Genomic DNA, 17847 nt, shown 5'->3' with positions numbered 1-17847 from the left:
CAAGACAACTCCAAAATTTCACTTGGAGTAAGCAAAAGCCTCCTTTGAGATAAGACTGCAAACCCAGATTCTGTGCACCCAAACAAGCTCCCTTCCCTTTATTTCCATTGTGCTGATCTGAAGCACCCTACCTTATAGACTTCCAAGATGCCTAGTCATGGTCTTAATCTCCCTCCTTGGGAGCCCTAATTAGAACTCAAATGCATCCTTCATCTGATTCCATACTTTCTGTTTTCCAGAAGTTCTTTGAAGTCTTTTGTCACTGGAGATCACCTCCTTTTTTCGTTGTGAATGTTTATCTCATTTTATGCTTCTATTTTACTGTTACTTTAATTCATTGTGGGTAAAATAGAATTGTATATTTGAAGATCCAGGTCTCTAAGTAAAATAGTTAGCTTAGTTTATGGGTTTATAATACACAGTCAAAAATGTTCAATACATTTTAATATGAATTTAGATCCATGATTAAAATTGGAGGAAATAAAATAGGCTTTATAAGGATGTAATTCTGCACTACAAAATTATCATTTTGTTTCACAAAGGATAAGAATTTTGGAAGATAACATGACACCAAAAAAAAAAGAATCACTATTTTTTTATATATAGTTGTGCTCGAAAGAGAATAAAAACGTTACCATAAATTGATAATATAATATAAAAAAAGCTTTATAACCATATTCTGTTTTTTTTGACAAAACATATTTGAAGCAAAAATATCAAATCCATTAATCCATTAATCTCCTCCAAATACAATACAGTAAATAGCATTTCTACAGAAAACATACAATTAAAACTTCTTAGTACTTTTAAGAGAGTTGTTTGAAATGAAACACTAGATCAACACATGATCCTTCAAACAAATTATGATAACGCATGCACAGCAATAAATTTGAAATAAAGAAGGTATAGACATGTATTAGCTACTGGACTTTGAAACCTCATGCCTTGGACCCAAAAGGCAATTATTTTGCTTTGTCATTACAGCACTTTTCATAACTGTGTGGGGAGTTTTAGGCCCATGTTTTTGTTTTGTGATCTCACATGCTTCATTTATTCAGATGTATTAATGTAATATATGCTTATATGAGTATTTTGAAATTATATGCCTCTTTATAATTATAAAATTGTCTAGAAATTCTGGTTCTTCACAGTTTCTAAATTAGAGAGCAATTACCATGAAAGCTAGAAAATGCACAGTGGCTTAAAGAACTCTTCATCCAAGAGTTTAGCCTTAAATTTTTCACATAGTTAATGGTCAATAAATTTATATGGTTCATAAAGTTAACATCTGTTTAATCTTAAAGTAAAGAAATAAAAAGCCAGAGAGTGCTTCTTCACAGATTCCAAGCTTTCATTACTGGGAAACCCGTGGATTCCTAAAGGGCAGTCTGTCTCTCTGATTGATGTAGTTATGTAAAATTCAAGTCCTGCTTTTCTTCCCCACAACTTTGGCTTTTCTGTGTCATCTTGTTCTTTGTGTTTCAGTGACCAGAGAAGGAGACAGGTTCACAATTACCTGTTCATGTAAAGAATCAAGCAAACAATTAGAGAAACAACTAAAAAATAACCTGAGTTTGTGAAAACATCAGAAATTGAAATACAGTGACAGGGTAGGATGAGATTCCACTGACCTAAATGTTCCTTTAAGAAAAGTTAGAGTCAGACAGTTCCATTATAATAGAAATTGGAAAAGACATATGTGTGTATATAGGCACATATATATACACATAAAACTAATACATAAAGAACTAATCAACACCAATATTCCTCCTCTAAACTTGGAAATTATATTCCTGTGTATTTTTAATCCAGGATTAGGAAATTACTAGTATGTTCATTTGATTTTCAAAAATTTTCAGTGTGCTTCCAAACACTTTTATGAGGATCCTCTCATTTGACATTTTCTAACTGAGAGAGTACAGGGTCAGGAAATTTTTAATTCTTTGAGTTAAATTGGATCCAAAGATTTTATAAGAAATATATGTAGTTTCTGGCATTGTGATATTGCCCTCTATGAAATGAAGTTTTGAACATAGAATCTCATTTTCTTCTAAAAGTTTAAAAACTTATAATTACTCAAATTATAGAAATCACATCAATAGTAGTTCTATTTTATTTATTAATATTACAGAATCAAGTTTTTAAATAAAAATGCTAAATTACAGATGGCGATATGGCTCAGTGGTGTGAGCCTAGCATGTGTTAGGTCCTGGGTTCGATCCTCAGATCCACATGTAAATAAAATAAATGTTTATAAAATATCAAGTTAAAACTCATGTCTTCTTTTATAATATGTATACAAATAAGTAATGTTTAAAATCTCTAGATGACATTCTATATGTAAGTTGTATCAGTAGAACGCATTAAACTTAGAACAAATGAGAAACTAAAATTAATCATCACTCCCTATTTAAAAAATGACTCATTTTAGGAGGATATGAATTAAAGAAGCAAACATTGTTAGAAGAAAATATCTTCAATGTATCATACGGAACAAACTTTTCTGGGCTGCGTTGAACTGTTGGAGCTGAAGTCTCTCTTCTTCATCTACAAGAAACCTCAGCAATATGCTAAAATTCCCTTCTTCCACAGCCTTTCCATGACCCAACTGCACACTACTTCTGAATCTAAGAATGCAGAGGCAATTACCCAGATGGATGAGGCCAGGAAGAATGTGGTGCAGGTAATAGCCTCAAGTGTTGCATGTTTTAAGGAAAGACATCTTTAAGTCCTTTCTCTGCAGGCCTATAATTTTAATGTCTATAGAAAGCTGACAAACATCCCCCTGGAAAACACAGAACTGTGACTTTCCCAGTGTAACATCTCAGCTGTAACTTAATTTTACTTTCTTCTTTGGTTGATAACACCAATCCTGGGATAGCTGGTCTCCAAACATTTTTCTGGACATATTTGGAAAGGCATCTCAATTGGAATCATGTACCAATCACAGTTGCTATTGTTCTGATTGTATGATAACATTAGTTCAGACCCATTGAACAACTTACAATGCCTCAACTTTGAGGTGAGGGATTTCTGTATCCTCCAATGGTTCCACTCTGGCTCTGAGGATCCTCTCTCTATCATGTGTGATAGGCTCCTCTTCCCTTGCTTGTTCCCACATGAAGCACCTGATTTCTGGGTAATGTTGTTTATGTATGCTACCATTTTCAAACTGGCATTTTTGTCATTCAGGGTCTTTGTAAAATATTAAAATTAATCTAAAATTTTAAAAGAAGAAGATGAGCTGAATGCCACAGGCTGAGGAGATCACAGGAAGATTGAACATTGAGCTGAGTCATAGCCCATGGTGGAAGGCCAAACTAAGGAAGCTGTGATGAGCCCTCATACTCACTAATGGAGGTACCTGCCCTTTCTCTGAGAGAAACCATGTAATATTAGCTTGGGCTTTTCTGTACTATATATAAAGTTATATATACTGTAAAAAAAAAAATAAAAAGGAGGCTTATGATGGAGAATCAAAAGAAAGTGCAATCAGTTTAAGCAGGTCACTGATATTCCAAGTGTTGAAATCAGAGAATACTGCTTTATCACAACCATTGTCAATATGTAAAGGGATAATAAAATTATAAAAACTAAAAAAGTGTAATTCAGAGAGATTTGGAAACTTGAGCTAAATGGTAATAAAATAAAACTGTTACCTGTACAGGTAATATTCCTCATGGTTGATTTTGTGGTAGTTTGAAAGATGCATTAAAAAATATAAGAAATACCAAAGCACAAGACCTCCAAAGCCATGTGCAAGAGAAATATAAAATAGGAGAAGGGCATAAATAGTTGAACAAGCATATGTGTGATAAGGCAAGGCTCTTTTGGGGAGGAGAAAGCCCTGGACTTCATGTGCCCTGGAAAAGTTTATCCTCTAGACTAGTACCCACCCTGGCCCAGCCACACCTCTGCCTTTTCTAAAGTTGGTTGTGCCCTATTTCTTTGCATGTCGCCCATTGATCACCAAGGTACCATCTGGAATTGTCTCCTATATGCACACTTATTGTCTAGGAGAATTGGAGTATTGTGGGGTGAGTTTTGGCAGAGGGTTTGGCTTGTGTTCCGCTTCCAGCTTTGTGGAGTCTTCTTTTGTTTGGAGCCACAGAGAGCTCTTTGGAGAGCTACAGAAGTACATACACACACCCGGGTTTTCCTGTCGACTTGACACACAATATTGAGCAGGTGAATCCAAACTCTTTGTCTGTGCTTCCCTTATTTTTAATAGAAAAGTGATTCCATTCCTAATTGTGAGCATTAGAGTCAATTATCCTGATACCTGGACTTTAGCTCCAATCAGTGAAACAAAAATCTCTGGGGAGTACTCTCAAGCATTGGATGTATTAAGCTTTCAGGGAGGTTCCTAGATGTTATGATTAGTATAAAATAAATGTTAATGGACCAAGGTCTTGTGTACATATCGTATATTTGTATTCTGGCTTTTATATATTTTTAAGGCTTGAATAGATTTCTTTTCCTTTGGTACTTGGGATTGAACTCAGGGGCTCATAACCACTGAGTCACATCCCGAGTCCTCTTTTGTATTTTATTTACAGACAGTGTCTCACTGAGTTGCATAGCACCTCAGTTTTGCTGGGGTTGTCTTTGAACTCACAATCTTTCTGCCTCAGCCTCCTAATCTGCTGGTATTGCAGACATGTGCCACCTCACTCAGCCTGAATAGATCTTTAATTTCTCGCAACTTTTATTTATTTATTTTAAAGATGGGGATGATGCCACTTGCTTCTCAAGACTGTGATGAGAATTAAATGAAGTCATAAATAGTTGGCACTTGTTGCCTAGTGAGTGCTCCATAAGCCAGGGGGATGACAGACCTTTGTATTTTTACAAAGACAAAAAGTGGTCACCCAGCTTTTTGTCTGTTGGCAAAGCCTTGAACAACTTAGCAGAAACCTATTTAAAAAAAAATACATAAAAGGAGTGGTGAAGAAATGTTGCTCAATTGTGAAGCATGCTGAATTTCAGTCACAGGTGCCAAAAATGTCATTTATATTAGGACATTATATTAATTTATTAGTATATTCATTTGTAACATATACATGTAAGGGCATAACATCATTGATCAGTCTCATTTATCAGTGCCTGAATCATCTCTCTTTTCCTCTCTTCCATCAATCTAAACTCAACTATTCTCTCTCCAATTTTTTCGAGATCCACTTCTTTTTTCACTCCATTTTTCTTTTTACCTTTCACATATCAGAGAATGCACTTGAAAATTGACTTTCTGCATCTGATTTATTTAATTTAATTTGATGTGCTCCAGGTTCCTCCATCTCCCACAAATGATATAATTCCTCTCTTGTTTATGGCTGAGTGGAATGAGTAAACTTGTGAAAAGATGTGTAGATGCTATTTTTTGGGTATATCACCTGCCAGCACACAGAACCTTGAGTTTCCAAGCTCAGCCTGCCATTGTGTGAGCCAGGGAATGAAGATGCAGGAATAATGAGGTCTCACGTGAACTATTTGAGGTCTTCTGATCTGTGGCTCTTACTGCTTGTACATGCACCAAACAGCCTGGTAACTTCCAGAGTGTCCTTTATTGTATGCATTGATGACTAACCTGTTTCAGGGGTCTGTTTTCAGTACAGTTTTGTTCCCAAGAGAAGGGAATCAATGTGAAGGTAAAATCTCCTGATTCTCCAGGTGTCAGATATAGGATATGGTTCCTTCCCACAATTCTTTCCCTTTTGTCCATTCATGAAACTGGCTTCACCAGGTTTACATTAGTCCTCTATTCATGTGGCACCTTTGTATTCATCCTGGCCCTGAGCTCTGGTTGGGACAGAGAATCTAGAGTCAGAGCAGACCTAGTCCCACTGGCCAGGTGAACTTAATTATAATTATTATTTTTTTACCTTTCAGGGATTCATGTTCCCAAGTGGTGAAATGAGATTGACAGCTAGTAGTGGTAACATTTAATGACATCAGGAGCCCTTGATGACCATGTACTGGACTATTGTTTTTGAGACTTTTATCCCTGCCCTCTTCACTGGCAATAAGAACTCCATGAGCAGAAGCCATGTTTACACTCATGTTGCAGGACAAAGATGCTCAGCTGTTTCGATTTAACTTGATTTAGGTCACACAGCTAGCAAATGGCAGCTTCATTGTAGCTGTGGGAACAGAGGGGAAGAAATGCACAAATGAGCATGGTAAAGCATTGGCACATAATGATCAGGTTATAGAGTAGTAAAAGGAGGTACAGGTGCAATGGAAGGCCTGGCTCTAACCAGGGTATAGGCAAGGACTGAGGAGGAGAGAGCAGAGTCCAGAGTACAGGGTAGAAGCAGGCTTCACTCCAACCACAAAGAGGTAGCTTAGAGAGTAACACCACAGGAGGCCTGGGCCTGCCTTGCAGGGATGGGGCCAAGTGGGTGGTTTTCAAATTTGACATGTAGAAATGCAGAATATGAGGATTGGGCTTGCCAGAAAGCCCCAAACTCCTTTCTGTTGTATGTGCATGTACATAGGCACATACAGAGAGAGAGATGCCCAGAGAGTTGATAACCTGTGTAAAAATCAGAGAACTGTTCATAATGGAGGAACAATTGAAAAGACAATGTTATCATTTGAAATATACTTTAGTCGGATTGGACTGCTCTAAGGGAGTTCTAGAAACTACATACTTTACAAGCAAAAACAAATTTTATTTGTGGACTTCTGAAAGCTCAGATTTCTAAGATCAACTTGCCAACAGATTTATTGACTATTGAGATCCTGCTTTTTAATAGAAAGCTGTAATATGAAGGTTTGTGTCCCTTTGAGTATCTTGGTTGAACTTCTCTCCAATAAGGTGATGGTATTAGAAGGTGAGTCTGTGGAGAGGTGTTGAGTTTCTGAGGCTGAAGACTTCATCAGTGGAATTAATGCTCTAATGAACAGGTGATACAGGCTAGCTGGCTTCTTCTACCACATTATGACAGAGCCAGGAGCTTCTACCCATTATAAATTTTCTCAACAAGCATTGAATAGCCTTGTGCCTTGATCTTATACAATGTGAAAAATGAGTGTCTGTGCCTTATAAACCACCCAGTCTACCATAAATTATTATAGCAGCTTGATGAGAGTAAGGAAGTGCACCATGTGTGTCCTCACAGGATAAATTGAGAAGTTTCTTTGCAGCTCTCATTTAATAAAGGACATTAATCTCATTCCATATCTCAACCCACATGACTGAATAACCTTCAAGACCCAACCTTTTTCTGCCTAGGCTTATGATAAACTACCACAATATTGCAATACATATTCACACAGGGTCTAGGACTGGTCATTTTGCCCCAAGTGTGTATAGCCAAGCTTCTGAAATCTGGACCTGGAAGTAACTGTCAAGTCCTCTATGTGTTCCTGGCAATAAACTTTCAAAGAATTCTTCAGTGCCTATTAATGGTCGTATCTGTGTATTCACCAGGCTGCTCACTCAAGATAAAAAGTGGCCCCTTCCATTGTAAACTCTAGTCTAATGGAGAAAGCATAAAACCCATATTGTCCCTTGCTGCACTGACACTACATATTGCATATGAATCCTGGGATCCTTTATGGCTAATTACTGATCAGTAAATATTACATTGCAACAAGCATGTGGTAAAAAATTTAGGTAAAATATTGTTCACATTGGAGAAAAAGATCCTGGAAATCAGGCCAGGTTAGGAAACTAATTAGGGGCTGGGGATCTGGCTCAAGTGGTATCATGCTCATCTGGCAAGCGCGGGACACTGGGTTCTATCCTCAGAACCACATAAAAATAAAATAAAGATGTTGTTTCCCCTGAAAACAATATATATATATATATATATATATATATATATATATATATATATATATATATATATATATATATTTCAAAGTTCTCTCTCTCTCTCTCTCTCTCTCTCTCTCTCTCTCTCTCTCTCTTTCTCTTAAAAAGAAGAAAAACAGAAAGATATTAGTCACCAAATAGTGTGGTTCATGATTGGGTTGTCAGACTCTTACCTGTTGGGCTTGATTTTTGTTACTGATTTAATTATATGTTTTCAACATGGTTGTTGTTTATGTGGTTCAAATATAAACCCATGTTAAAGACTCTACTCTATTCCATCCCCACTAACCTTTTCCCATTGCCCTTCATGAACATCTGTTTTAATTGTTTTTAGTATATATTCTTACTGTTTCTTGTTCTGGTAGGAGTCAATAACAATAATAAGTTATTAGGTAAATTTCTTTCTTACCCAAAAGGGAGTGCTCCTGTATATCCTGTCTGCCCCTTATTTATTACTCAATGAAACAACCTGGAAAACACCCCACATATGCAAAAATCTTACCTTTCCATGTTGTAGATAGACCAAAGTTGGAACTAAACAAATGATGGACATTTGGGCTATTCCTGAGCTTTATGTATTAACAATATTTCTGTATTGAATAGCTCTGTGAATCTATTTTATATTCTTGCAAATGTACATTGGATGTTCAGTCCTGCAAGAAATATTGCTTTATCAATAGCTACTTTTTATAATTTCAAGTAATAAAGCCCAATTCTTTGGAAGGTTAGAACATTTTTTTTTCTGCCAGAAAGTTTACAAGTTCATGCTTTCTGTAGATGCCCCAGTAGACAGAGGCCACATTTTGGATATTCTTTGCACTATTACAGAATGCTGGTAATGCCTTCTTTTTATGTGGGAACCATTTTCTCTTTCTGTAATTTATTTTTCTTATTACATATGATTGATACTATGTCATGGTTACAGAAGAAAACATCAGTGTCCTACCCTTAATAAATCCATGGCTTGGTGAGAGTCCAATGCTGAAACCAATAGTTTCTTCCCAGTACAATGATCACCAAGGACACAATGCATTTTGGTAGTTTGTGTCTCCTAAAAAATTGATCTTTGTAATCTAAGTCCTTATACCTATGGGCTGAGAGATTTAAATATTGTTTATTTATATTAATCTTTATGTTTTAATAGTGATAACATCATTTATTTTTTTGTTAGAGGTTTATCTATTTATTGGATTTTAGAAAGACCTGAGGACATGAACCCTATAAAAAGAATGTCTGGAACATCCCAAACATTTAAAATAAATGCCTTAGAAAGTAATGCATCTGTATAATTATTCAGCATACAGTAATAAATATAAGATCACATCAGGTCACATACATGCAGAATACCCACAAGAAACAAGGAACCACAGGCTCTGATGTGACAATATATGGTTGAACGTTGCCAAGCAAGAGCTTCTGGGGCTGAGGTGTATGTCATAGAGAACACTCAGCAGGCAGATGGTAATAATGGAGAAGCCCCCTCTCCAAACCTGTGAAAGTAGATTATTAATTTATATTTGATGTCATCTCCAAAATTCTGAGACAAAAACATCTGTAACTATAAACCCCATAATTATCAGCATCCCTAGATATGTTAGGGCCAAGATACCAATGGTAAAGTTCTTGGGTTAGATCTTGTGCTAGAAAAGGGATGTGAAGTTGCAGAAGAAAATTATGGTGTTAGCTGAGATCTCAAGATGAACTTCAGAGGAAATGTTTCTTATACTAATAAAATAATATATTTTGTTGATCTTTATTTTCAAATTCCATATTAATAGTATATATCTTAAGAGAAAATGAAGCAGAAGCCCTTATTTCAAATAGTGTCATCTTTATCAATCTCAGCCTATCCTATTACTAGGGATATATGTGGATTCACCCAACACACATTTTTCCCACTTCAATTATCAACTCTCTCTAATATTCTCCAGGTGCCATTCGAATATTATTACCAAATCATGTCTGGATTGTGTAATATTAGCTGTGCTCCCACTGTACATAGCCTTTCTTATAGATTCAGAATTACCATATATTCTCAAAATATTTCTTGATATTATCTTCTTTTGAGATTTTCTGAGGTAGAGTGTTAAGTTGATCTCATCTTTCTCTTCTTGATTAAGCAGTAGGAATATATTGAAAACTCTACAATTTTCAATGAATTGAAATGGAATGATTGTACAAAAGTAAAAATTGCTATCTTCTCAAAAAATGAATCTCAATGTAGTAGGTGTGCACATAGATGTATTTTTTAGATCTATCTTTTGACCATTTATTATCAGACTTAATGCCTTTAATATATCATCTAAGATGACACTGAGAAGCATATCCTCTAAGATGATTTTTTAATTTGTATTTGTAGTCTTTCATTGAGTTCAAATGTTATGTTGGTGCTAAATCTGATCATCTTGTATTACATATATGGAGTCTTATTACATGTATTCTAGAGCTATTGTGTATGAAAGAAGAACAAGGATCAAATATGCATGTGTTTCTGAAATAAAAAGTACTCAGTAGAAATGCTGGCCATTATCTTTTAATTATGTACTTCATCATCTATGTGATTTAACAGATTTAAAACTTTTCTTTTCATAATGGCTACATATGTTGTGGATTCAAATTATTTTCATGATATTAAAATTTTCTAGCAATATGTGTAGAAAGCTCTTTGACAGTACTTAAGGCCTGTCTTTGAATCCCCAATGTAGCTATCCACCTTGCATATATGCTATTATCAAGACCAGAAAAACTATCTTAAGTGACCAAAGTCCAGCTATTGAATATCAGCCGAAATATATTATTATTGTTTTCTCCTTAGTCATCTGGAATAAAGGTGTAATTAAAGTCACAGTTCAGATAGACTCAAAGTCATTCCATTGTAAGGTTTTTAAATTAAAGGAAAATAATTTGACCCAAGCCTAAAAGACAAACTTCCATAAGAGTCCCAATATTCATCTGCTTGAAGTAAGCGATGCATTTCTCCAGTAAAACAACCATGCATAAAATTGATACAAAAAATTTGATGTTAATCTGATGGAATATTTTTTTTATACAAGGCATGTTGGATTTTAAGTCAAGTACCTGAAATAGTAGGTATGTATTTTAGCTTTTTTCCAGGCACATATTAAAAAATACCAGTCATCAGGGCTAAGATTGTGGTTCAGTGGTAGAATGCTTGCCTAGCACATGTGATGATCTGTGTGCAATCCTCAACACCACATAAAAATAAAATAATAAAATAAAGTGTAAACAAGTTTTTAAAATAAATAACATTCATGAGAAATCTATGTAAATAAGTCTAAATCATTCCATGACTCTTTAGACCTTGCAGATCTAAAAGACATGACACTAAGGGAAACCAAAACAGTGAAACATTCATGAACATAGGATATCATTTAAAAATCTGAGGTATTGTAGATATTTGGCTAAAACATCAAAGAATTTACTTCTATTTATTTTTATTTTTACCTGGAATCTACTCTTTGTACTTGGATATGAGACCCATTATTATAACTCGGCATGTGTAAGTAGTGTGTAATTATCAGATCAGGGTAATTTTCATCTCATTAAAATTATTATTCTGTGTTTGAAACTTTCTAAGTTCTGGCTATTTTGATTTATTTAAGTAGTTATTATACAATGTAATCTCCTTATTGTGCTCTAAAACCTAAGAGTTACTTTCTGGACTTAATTGTTTTTTGCACTCCCTACACACAATCAGTCAGTTTCTCATTCTTATCATAAATCCAGGAAGTGTTTCTGTTCTCAGTTTCTGTGTGATTAACTTTTCAGCTTCAACACATGAATGCCACATGCAGTATTTGTGGAAAAATAAATGCCACTACTAGGAAAAATAAAATATTATACTCAATTAATAATTATGGAAATTGCCATAAACCTCTGCATTCACTCATTCAGTGTTTAGAACTTGTCTACAATAATAAATATGGAAAAAATAATAAAATATATAAATCAAATGTCCATATGTGTTTAACATTTAATGGCTCATATTTGGTCACTGGGAACAAGTGTTGTGACATCTATTTTTATAAAAATGACATATTCTAATTCTTATAACTTTATTTATAATAAGGGAATATCTTATAAGTATGTTTTTATATTGTAAGTTTCAATAGATCAATATTACCATGGAATAAATAACTTTAAAAATTGTATAAGAGTTGGCTCAGTGGTGCAGGCCTGACATCCCAGGGGAAAAAATATTTTAAGAAAAAAATATTTTAAAAAATGTGGATTTATCTCATTGTGTAACCACCCAAATGACTCACCCTCTACCCCTTCTCCACCTGAGATGCCCATCACAACACATGAAAGAACAGTATCTCAGTCTGCCACCCATCCAGCAGTTCTCCTTTCACAGCCCATCCAAACCCATTCCTCACTTGATGCCCATCTTTTTATGCCACCCTGTGATTATGCATTGGGCCTGCACTAAGGCAAACCAGCACAACTGGTTGCTAAGGTCCAGGTGGCAGGTATCCCTCATTCATTCCACTGGGACCTTTTATTTTTTCAAAATGGGTTGCTAATAATTCAAAATGACAAGTTTAAGACTGAAATTACAGCTCAGTAGTAAACAAATTTTACATGTGCCTGTCTCTGTGTTCCAACTCCAGCACCTAAAAAAACACAGGCAGGCCTAATGGCACATGCCTATAATCCCAGTGACTATAGAGGCTGAGGCAGGAGGCTCACAAGTGTAAGGACAGTTTCAGCAATCTAGTAAAGCCCTAAAAATCTGTCTCTAAAATTTAAAAAGGTTTGCGGATGGTTATTCAGTGATTAAGCAATCATAGATTCAGTCCCCACAACCAAATACAAAAACAAACCCAAAGTAAAAGTGAAAAACAATTGTATTCCCCAATATCCTTTGCAGGTAGGGGTCTCTGTGATTTTGTGCTGGCCAATGAGATAACATTGGAAGCAACTGGGACTCTGGCTCTTTGTTTTTTTTTCCTTTTTTTCCCCCTGATTGCTGTATTAAATGGATGGCACAATGAAAAACAAGAAGGGCCCTGGGGCATGATGGAATAGCTGGATAGCCATAGCAGCACAGACTACCAATCACTGGGCTTTTTGATTTTCAAGTAAAAGGAAATATTTTTCAGTATTTGATGGGTTTACCTTTCTAGTATTGGAAAGACAGATGCATTGATTTTCCTCCTTGTTCTGCTTTCTGTTCATTGTCTTCAGGTTCAGGAACAATGTAGGTCAAGAAAACCAGCCATCTTTGTCACCAATTGTTTTTCAGGTCTCTGAGGATGGAAGGAAAGTACAACACAGAACCTCTATAGTACCTAATCTGAGCCATTGGGACAGAGTTGGGCCTGAGTCATCTCCAGGGTCCCTCATCTGCTGCAGAATGTTCACAGAGAGTGAGTATCTTTTCTCTTGATGCCAACACTCAAGTCCAAAATCTCAGGGCTCCCATGGTTCTCCTGAGAACTATTCCACAACAGGCTGACACTGGTCCCAATCTCCATTCCTGCACTGATGGGCCATTGGGAAAGTGAGTTTAAGCAAGCTTTACTGTCCCCAATTTTCAAGTGTATCTTCTCCAAAAAAAAAAAAAAAAAAAAAAAAAAACTTGAAACTAAATGAGCACTGAAGGAAGAAGTCAGGTTCCAAGGACTGAAGAAGAACCCTGCTACCAGAGAAACCAAGGATTTGAAAATTCCAATTTAAGTGAGGTGGTAGGTAAATTATACACCTTGACATAAAGCAATAGCCTTACAGCAAAAGGTCACGTGTGGGCATGGAAGTATGTATGAAAGACTGACTTTTCACAGCCTCCACAACAGGTACACATGAATGCTAAATTTGTAACACATAACATAAGAAAAAGGAACCACATTTTTTTCTTCCTTGCCTATTTTTCTTTCTTTATTCTTTTTTTCTATTTCTTTTTTTTTCTTTTTTCCTTTTCTTTCTTTCTTTCTTTCTTTTTTTTTTGTACAAGGGTTTCAAATTAGGGGAACATAACGACTCAGCCTCATCCTCAGATTTTTTTAATGTTATTTTTTAACTTTTGAGAAACATTGTTAATCACAATATTGAGGTATTCTTATATCAAACAAGCCATACTACAAAGGTTCCAGAGCTAGAGAGAAAATCCTGCAATCCTAGAGTGTTAAATATGTCTGTGGAAGATGAGCCACATGGACACAATGTAGAAGATCAAATGGGTGGAGTGGGCATGGCTCTGCAGAACAGTGCAGGTAAGAGGCCAGATGCTGGGTGGAGCCTGTGAAAAAAAATGGAGAGGACATAGTGGGGCTTAGTTGTTTGGCAGGGCTGGTGAGGCAGAGTCAGGCTGAGTGAGTGGATCCCAACCCATAAGAACAGTGGATAGGGAGAAGACAGGGGAAGCACGTTAGAAGCAGCATCCCACCCGGGACCCTTTAGGTGAGCACAGCCTAGGAACCAGGAGATGCAGTGATGAAGGAGCAGAGGGCATGGTGGGTGCATCCACAGGAAGCAAAGGGAGTCAGGAGAGGCATCCAGTAATTCTGTCAGAAGTCACTGTTGACCCAGTGGGGAAGAAGGGTCTTAGGGCTCTGAGATAGATATGTGACCTCAGGGTCTGCTCCACAAGGGGGCTCAGTTTACCCTCTTACACACTGAAGCAATTTAGGGAGGCTGAAGATGCCACAGCACAGCCTTTTTTGTTCCTCCCTCTCATGGGATGCAGTGCACTTTCCATTAATTTTTTCTGTTCTTCCAGGTCCAGGACAGTACCTAAATCTGTTCTCTAGACAACGATATTTGTAATAAACTCTTCAAAACCTTTTGGCAAGAATATCCGGGGACAGCACTGTTTGGCTCACAGGAGCAAATAGGTAACGGCAGAATATGAGCCACCAGGACCAGACACTGATTTATAGAGAAAGATACTTTCCAAGAACCTCTCATGTTATCCTGATTCGGTGCAAAAAAATTATCCCCAGGTTCTACCATGAAATCCTGAACTGAGGTCCCAAACTGGTAACCAGAGAAGCGCACCCAGCTCCAGGTTTTTGTTGGTTGGTTGTTTAGGTTAAAAATTTGCTTGGGGTCTGGGGCTGTGGCTCCACGGTAGAGTGATCGCCTAGCACGTACAAGGCCCTGGGATTGATCTTCAGCACCACATTAAAAATAAATAAATAAATAAATAAATAAATAAATAAATAAGATAAAGGTATTGTGTCCAACTACCACTAAAAAATAAATATTTAAAAAATTTGCTTGGAATTAGAACGCAATTCTTTTTTTATATTTATTTTTTAGTTTTAGGTGGACACAATATCTTTATTTTATATTTATGTGGTGCTGAGGATCGAACCCAGTGCCTCACACATACTAGGTGAGCCCTCTACCACTCAGCCACGACCCCAGCCCTAGAACGTAATTCTTAAGATTCAGGAAAGTTTGCACAAAAACTCAGGTTTCTAACTGTCCTTCAAAGTCACCAGGAGATCTGGCAGCCCCAGACTGAGTTCTTACACAGCAAGGATCGCTGGCACTGTCCTGCCAGTTTCCACGACTCTGGAGTGCAGCCGAGTCCTCTTTGCCCCTTTTGTGTCTGGCCTTGGAGGCCTTGAGTGTTGCTAAAACAGTAAGGGTTAGATGAGCTGGGGCAGCAGGCAGGAGTCAGCATGGAACTTCTGGTCCAGCCCTGCTTCCTGCTTGCTGTGTGACTTTGCTCCAGTCACACCACCTCTCTGTGCTTCAGTTTCCCTATCTGTCTGGAGGCCAATAGACTAGATCAGTGATTTCCCTCTTTAAGCCAAGGCAAGGCTGAGAGGTGGGCTGCCTTATCTCCCTTCTCTCCTTTCTGAATTAGGCCTGGGCATCAGATTTTGCTTAGGGGACTCCCTGTTTTTCCAGGGTTGGAAAACTCCCAGGTAACTACTTGTGTTAACCACATAGCCAGGGCTTTGAGGTGTATTACAACAGAAAAGGGACAATACCTTTTTTATTTTCATTTCTTTTGTGGTAGTGGGGATTGAACCCAGGGTGCTTTACTGCTGAATTTTATCCACAGCCTCCACCTCCTTTATTTTTGAGACAAGGTCTTCTAAGTTGCTGAGGCTGGCCTCAAACTGGTGATCTTCCTGCCTCAGTTTCCTGAGCTGCTGGGATTACAGGCATGCGCCAAGGCTTCTGGAACCATAATGTGTTTATAGACAGGAATGACGGAATTTGATGAGCAGCATTATTCTCCTAAAAAGAGAGGCTCTCCTCCCCTGTTTTAAAGATGAAGAAAGTGAAATTTTGAGAGGCTGAGTAACTAGCCAGAGGTCACACAGCTACAAGTGACCAAGAGCCCATGTTTGTGTCATTGCAGACAGTGAGGCCCTAACTACTTTTTCTGTCCCTTAGGTGGCTTGGGAGGAGGTGGGTGTAGAGAGGTGTCCTGCAGCAAAGGGGAGGCCAGTGCCCTGGGAGACCCTGCCACCTCTTGCAGTAGCCCTTCTTGCAGGCCATCGGCACACACAGGGGAGTCCCCCTCAGACTCTGTGCTCAGGACCAGGCTTCCCTCCCCCAGGGCTGACCCGGGCTGGGCTCCTGGGCTGCAGGTGATCAGGAGATCTGGCAGCCCTGGACTGAGTTCTTGCACAGCAAGGGTCAGTGGTGCTGTGCGCTGCCCTTGGATGGGATAGGGAGATGCACGCGAGGCCCATCGAGTCAAAAGACCTTTGTGGTTCTTTGCAGGTGTAACAATTGCTCACCGAGCTCCACAAGCCACATTTTGCAGCCCAGACAACTGCTATGGTTGTTACGAGAAACCTGAAGAATGGGGGTTCTTGTAGTTCTCAGGACCCAGCGTGTCCTGTCTGAGTCTTGGTTCTCCCATCTGAGAAAGGAGAACCCCTGTCCATTCCCACTCCCAGCCTGTGTCCCTTTGATGGAAAGGGCAAGTGTAACCTCCTCTGCCAGGCACCCCCTGCAGCTCATCCCTTCTGCAGCTCCTCTCAGGAAAGGGGCTGAATCCTCCCATTTACAGGTGATATCTGTAAAGGTTAATGTTATAGGCTCTGGCCAATGTCCTCAGCTGCTGAGGACAGCTTGTGACTTTTTCCAAGGTCTCGTCCATCCCAGGCCTGGGTTCCCAATGGCTGGGGGAGCCTGGAACCAGCCAGGAACTCCTGGCAGCCTCTATCCAGTCCTTGGGCACAGGCTGCCCTTCCTGTGCTCGCTGCTTCCTGAGTGCTCTGGGCTCCAGGGAAAAAAGTGGGTTTTCAGTGAGCCCCACAGCCCTGCAGGAAGGAAGAGATTGCTTTCTTCTGCCAGGTGGGGCCTGGGCCTGACTCTCCAGGGCGGAGTGGAGGGCTGTAGGCTCTCGGGCCTGCTGAGATCACCCTTCCCAGGTGGCTCCTGGGTGGGATGTGTGTGGAGATGTGCTTGGTCTTAGCGGCTGTCTTAGTAACAGGGTGCTCTCCTGTCCATCAGGGTTCAGGGTGCACATGACAGAGGTGACAACATAGGCCCAAGAGGGATTTCCTGGCCGGGGAGAGCTGCTGGGATGAATGGGAGGAGGACTAGGGCTTGGGTGGCTCCAGACCCTAGGGGACCAATGAATGGACCACCCTCCAGGGAACCCCATCGTGGGGAGAGGCCCTTGTCCTGGTGTCGCTGTGTCCCTGGGCTGCAGAACAAGGGCTTGGGGAAGCATATGCAGTATCCTGCGTTAAAAGGGAGAGTCCCTCAAGGTCCGCAAAGGGAATAGTTGGGTCTTAGGGCACAGTCAGGGTGCTGGCAGCAGAGGCGGGGCAGAGGCTGCCTGGAGGCCGGGACACCTGCCCGAGCACTGCTGCTGTTTGGGTGTGCTGTCCCAACATCTTGGGAGGCTTCAGTGGCCTAAGTCGGGGTCGTGGGGTGGGCTGGGTGGAGAGGTTTTCTGCACATCAGACCAGCTTTGGGGCCTGGATTGGGTTTACCAAGTCACAGCACATGGGACATTGGGATGGGAGGGGTCTTGGGGGAAACCTGGTCCAGTCTCACCTTGTACCACAGGGAAATGTAAG

This window comes from Callospermophilus lateralis, unplaced genomic scaffold, assembly GCF_048772815.1.
Source record: "Callospermophilus lateralis isolate mCalLat2 unplaced genomic scaffold, mCalLat2.hap1 Scaffold_127, whole genome shotgun sequence".
NCBI lineage: Eukaryota > Metazoa > Chordata > Mammalia > Rodentia > Sciuridae > Callospermophilus > Callospermophilus lateralis.
Note: the sequence above shows the minus strand (reverse complement) of the source record.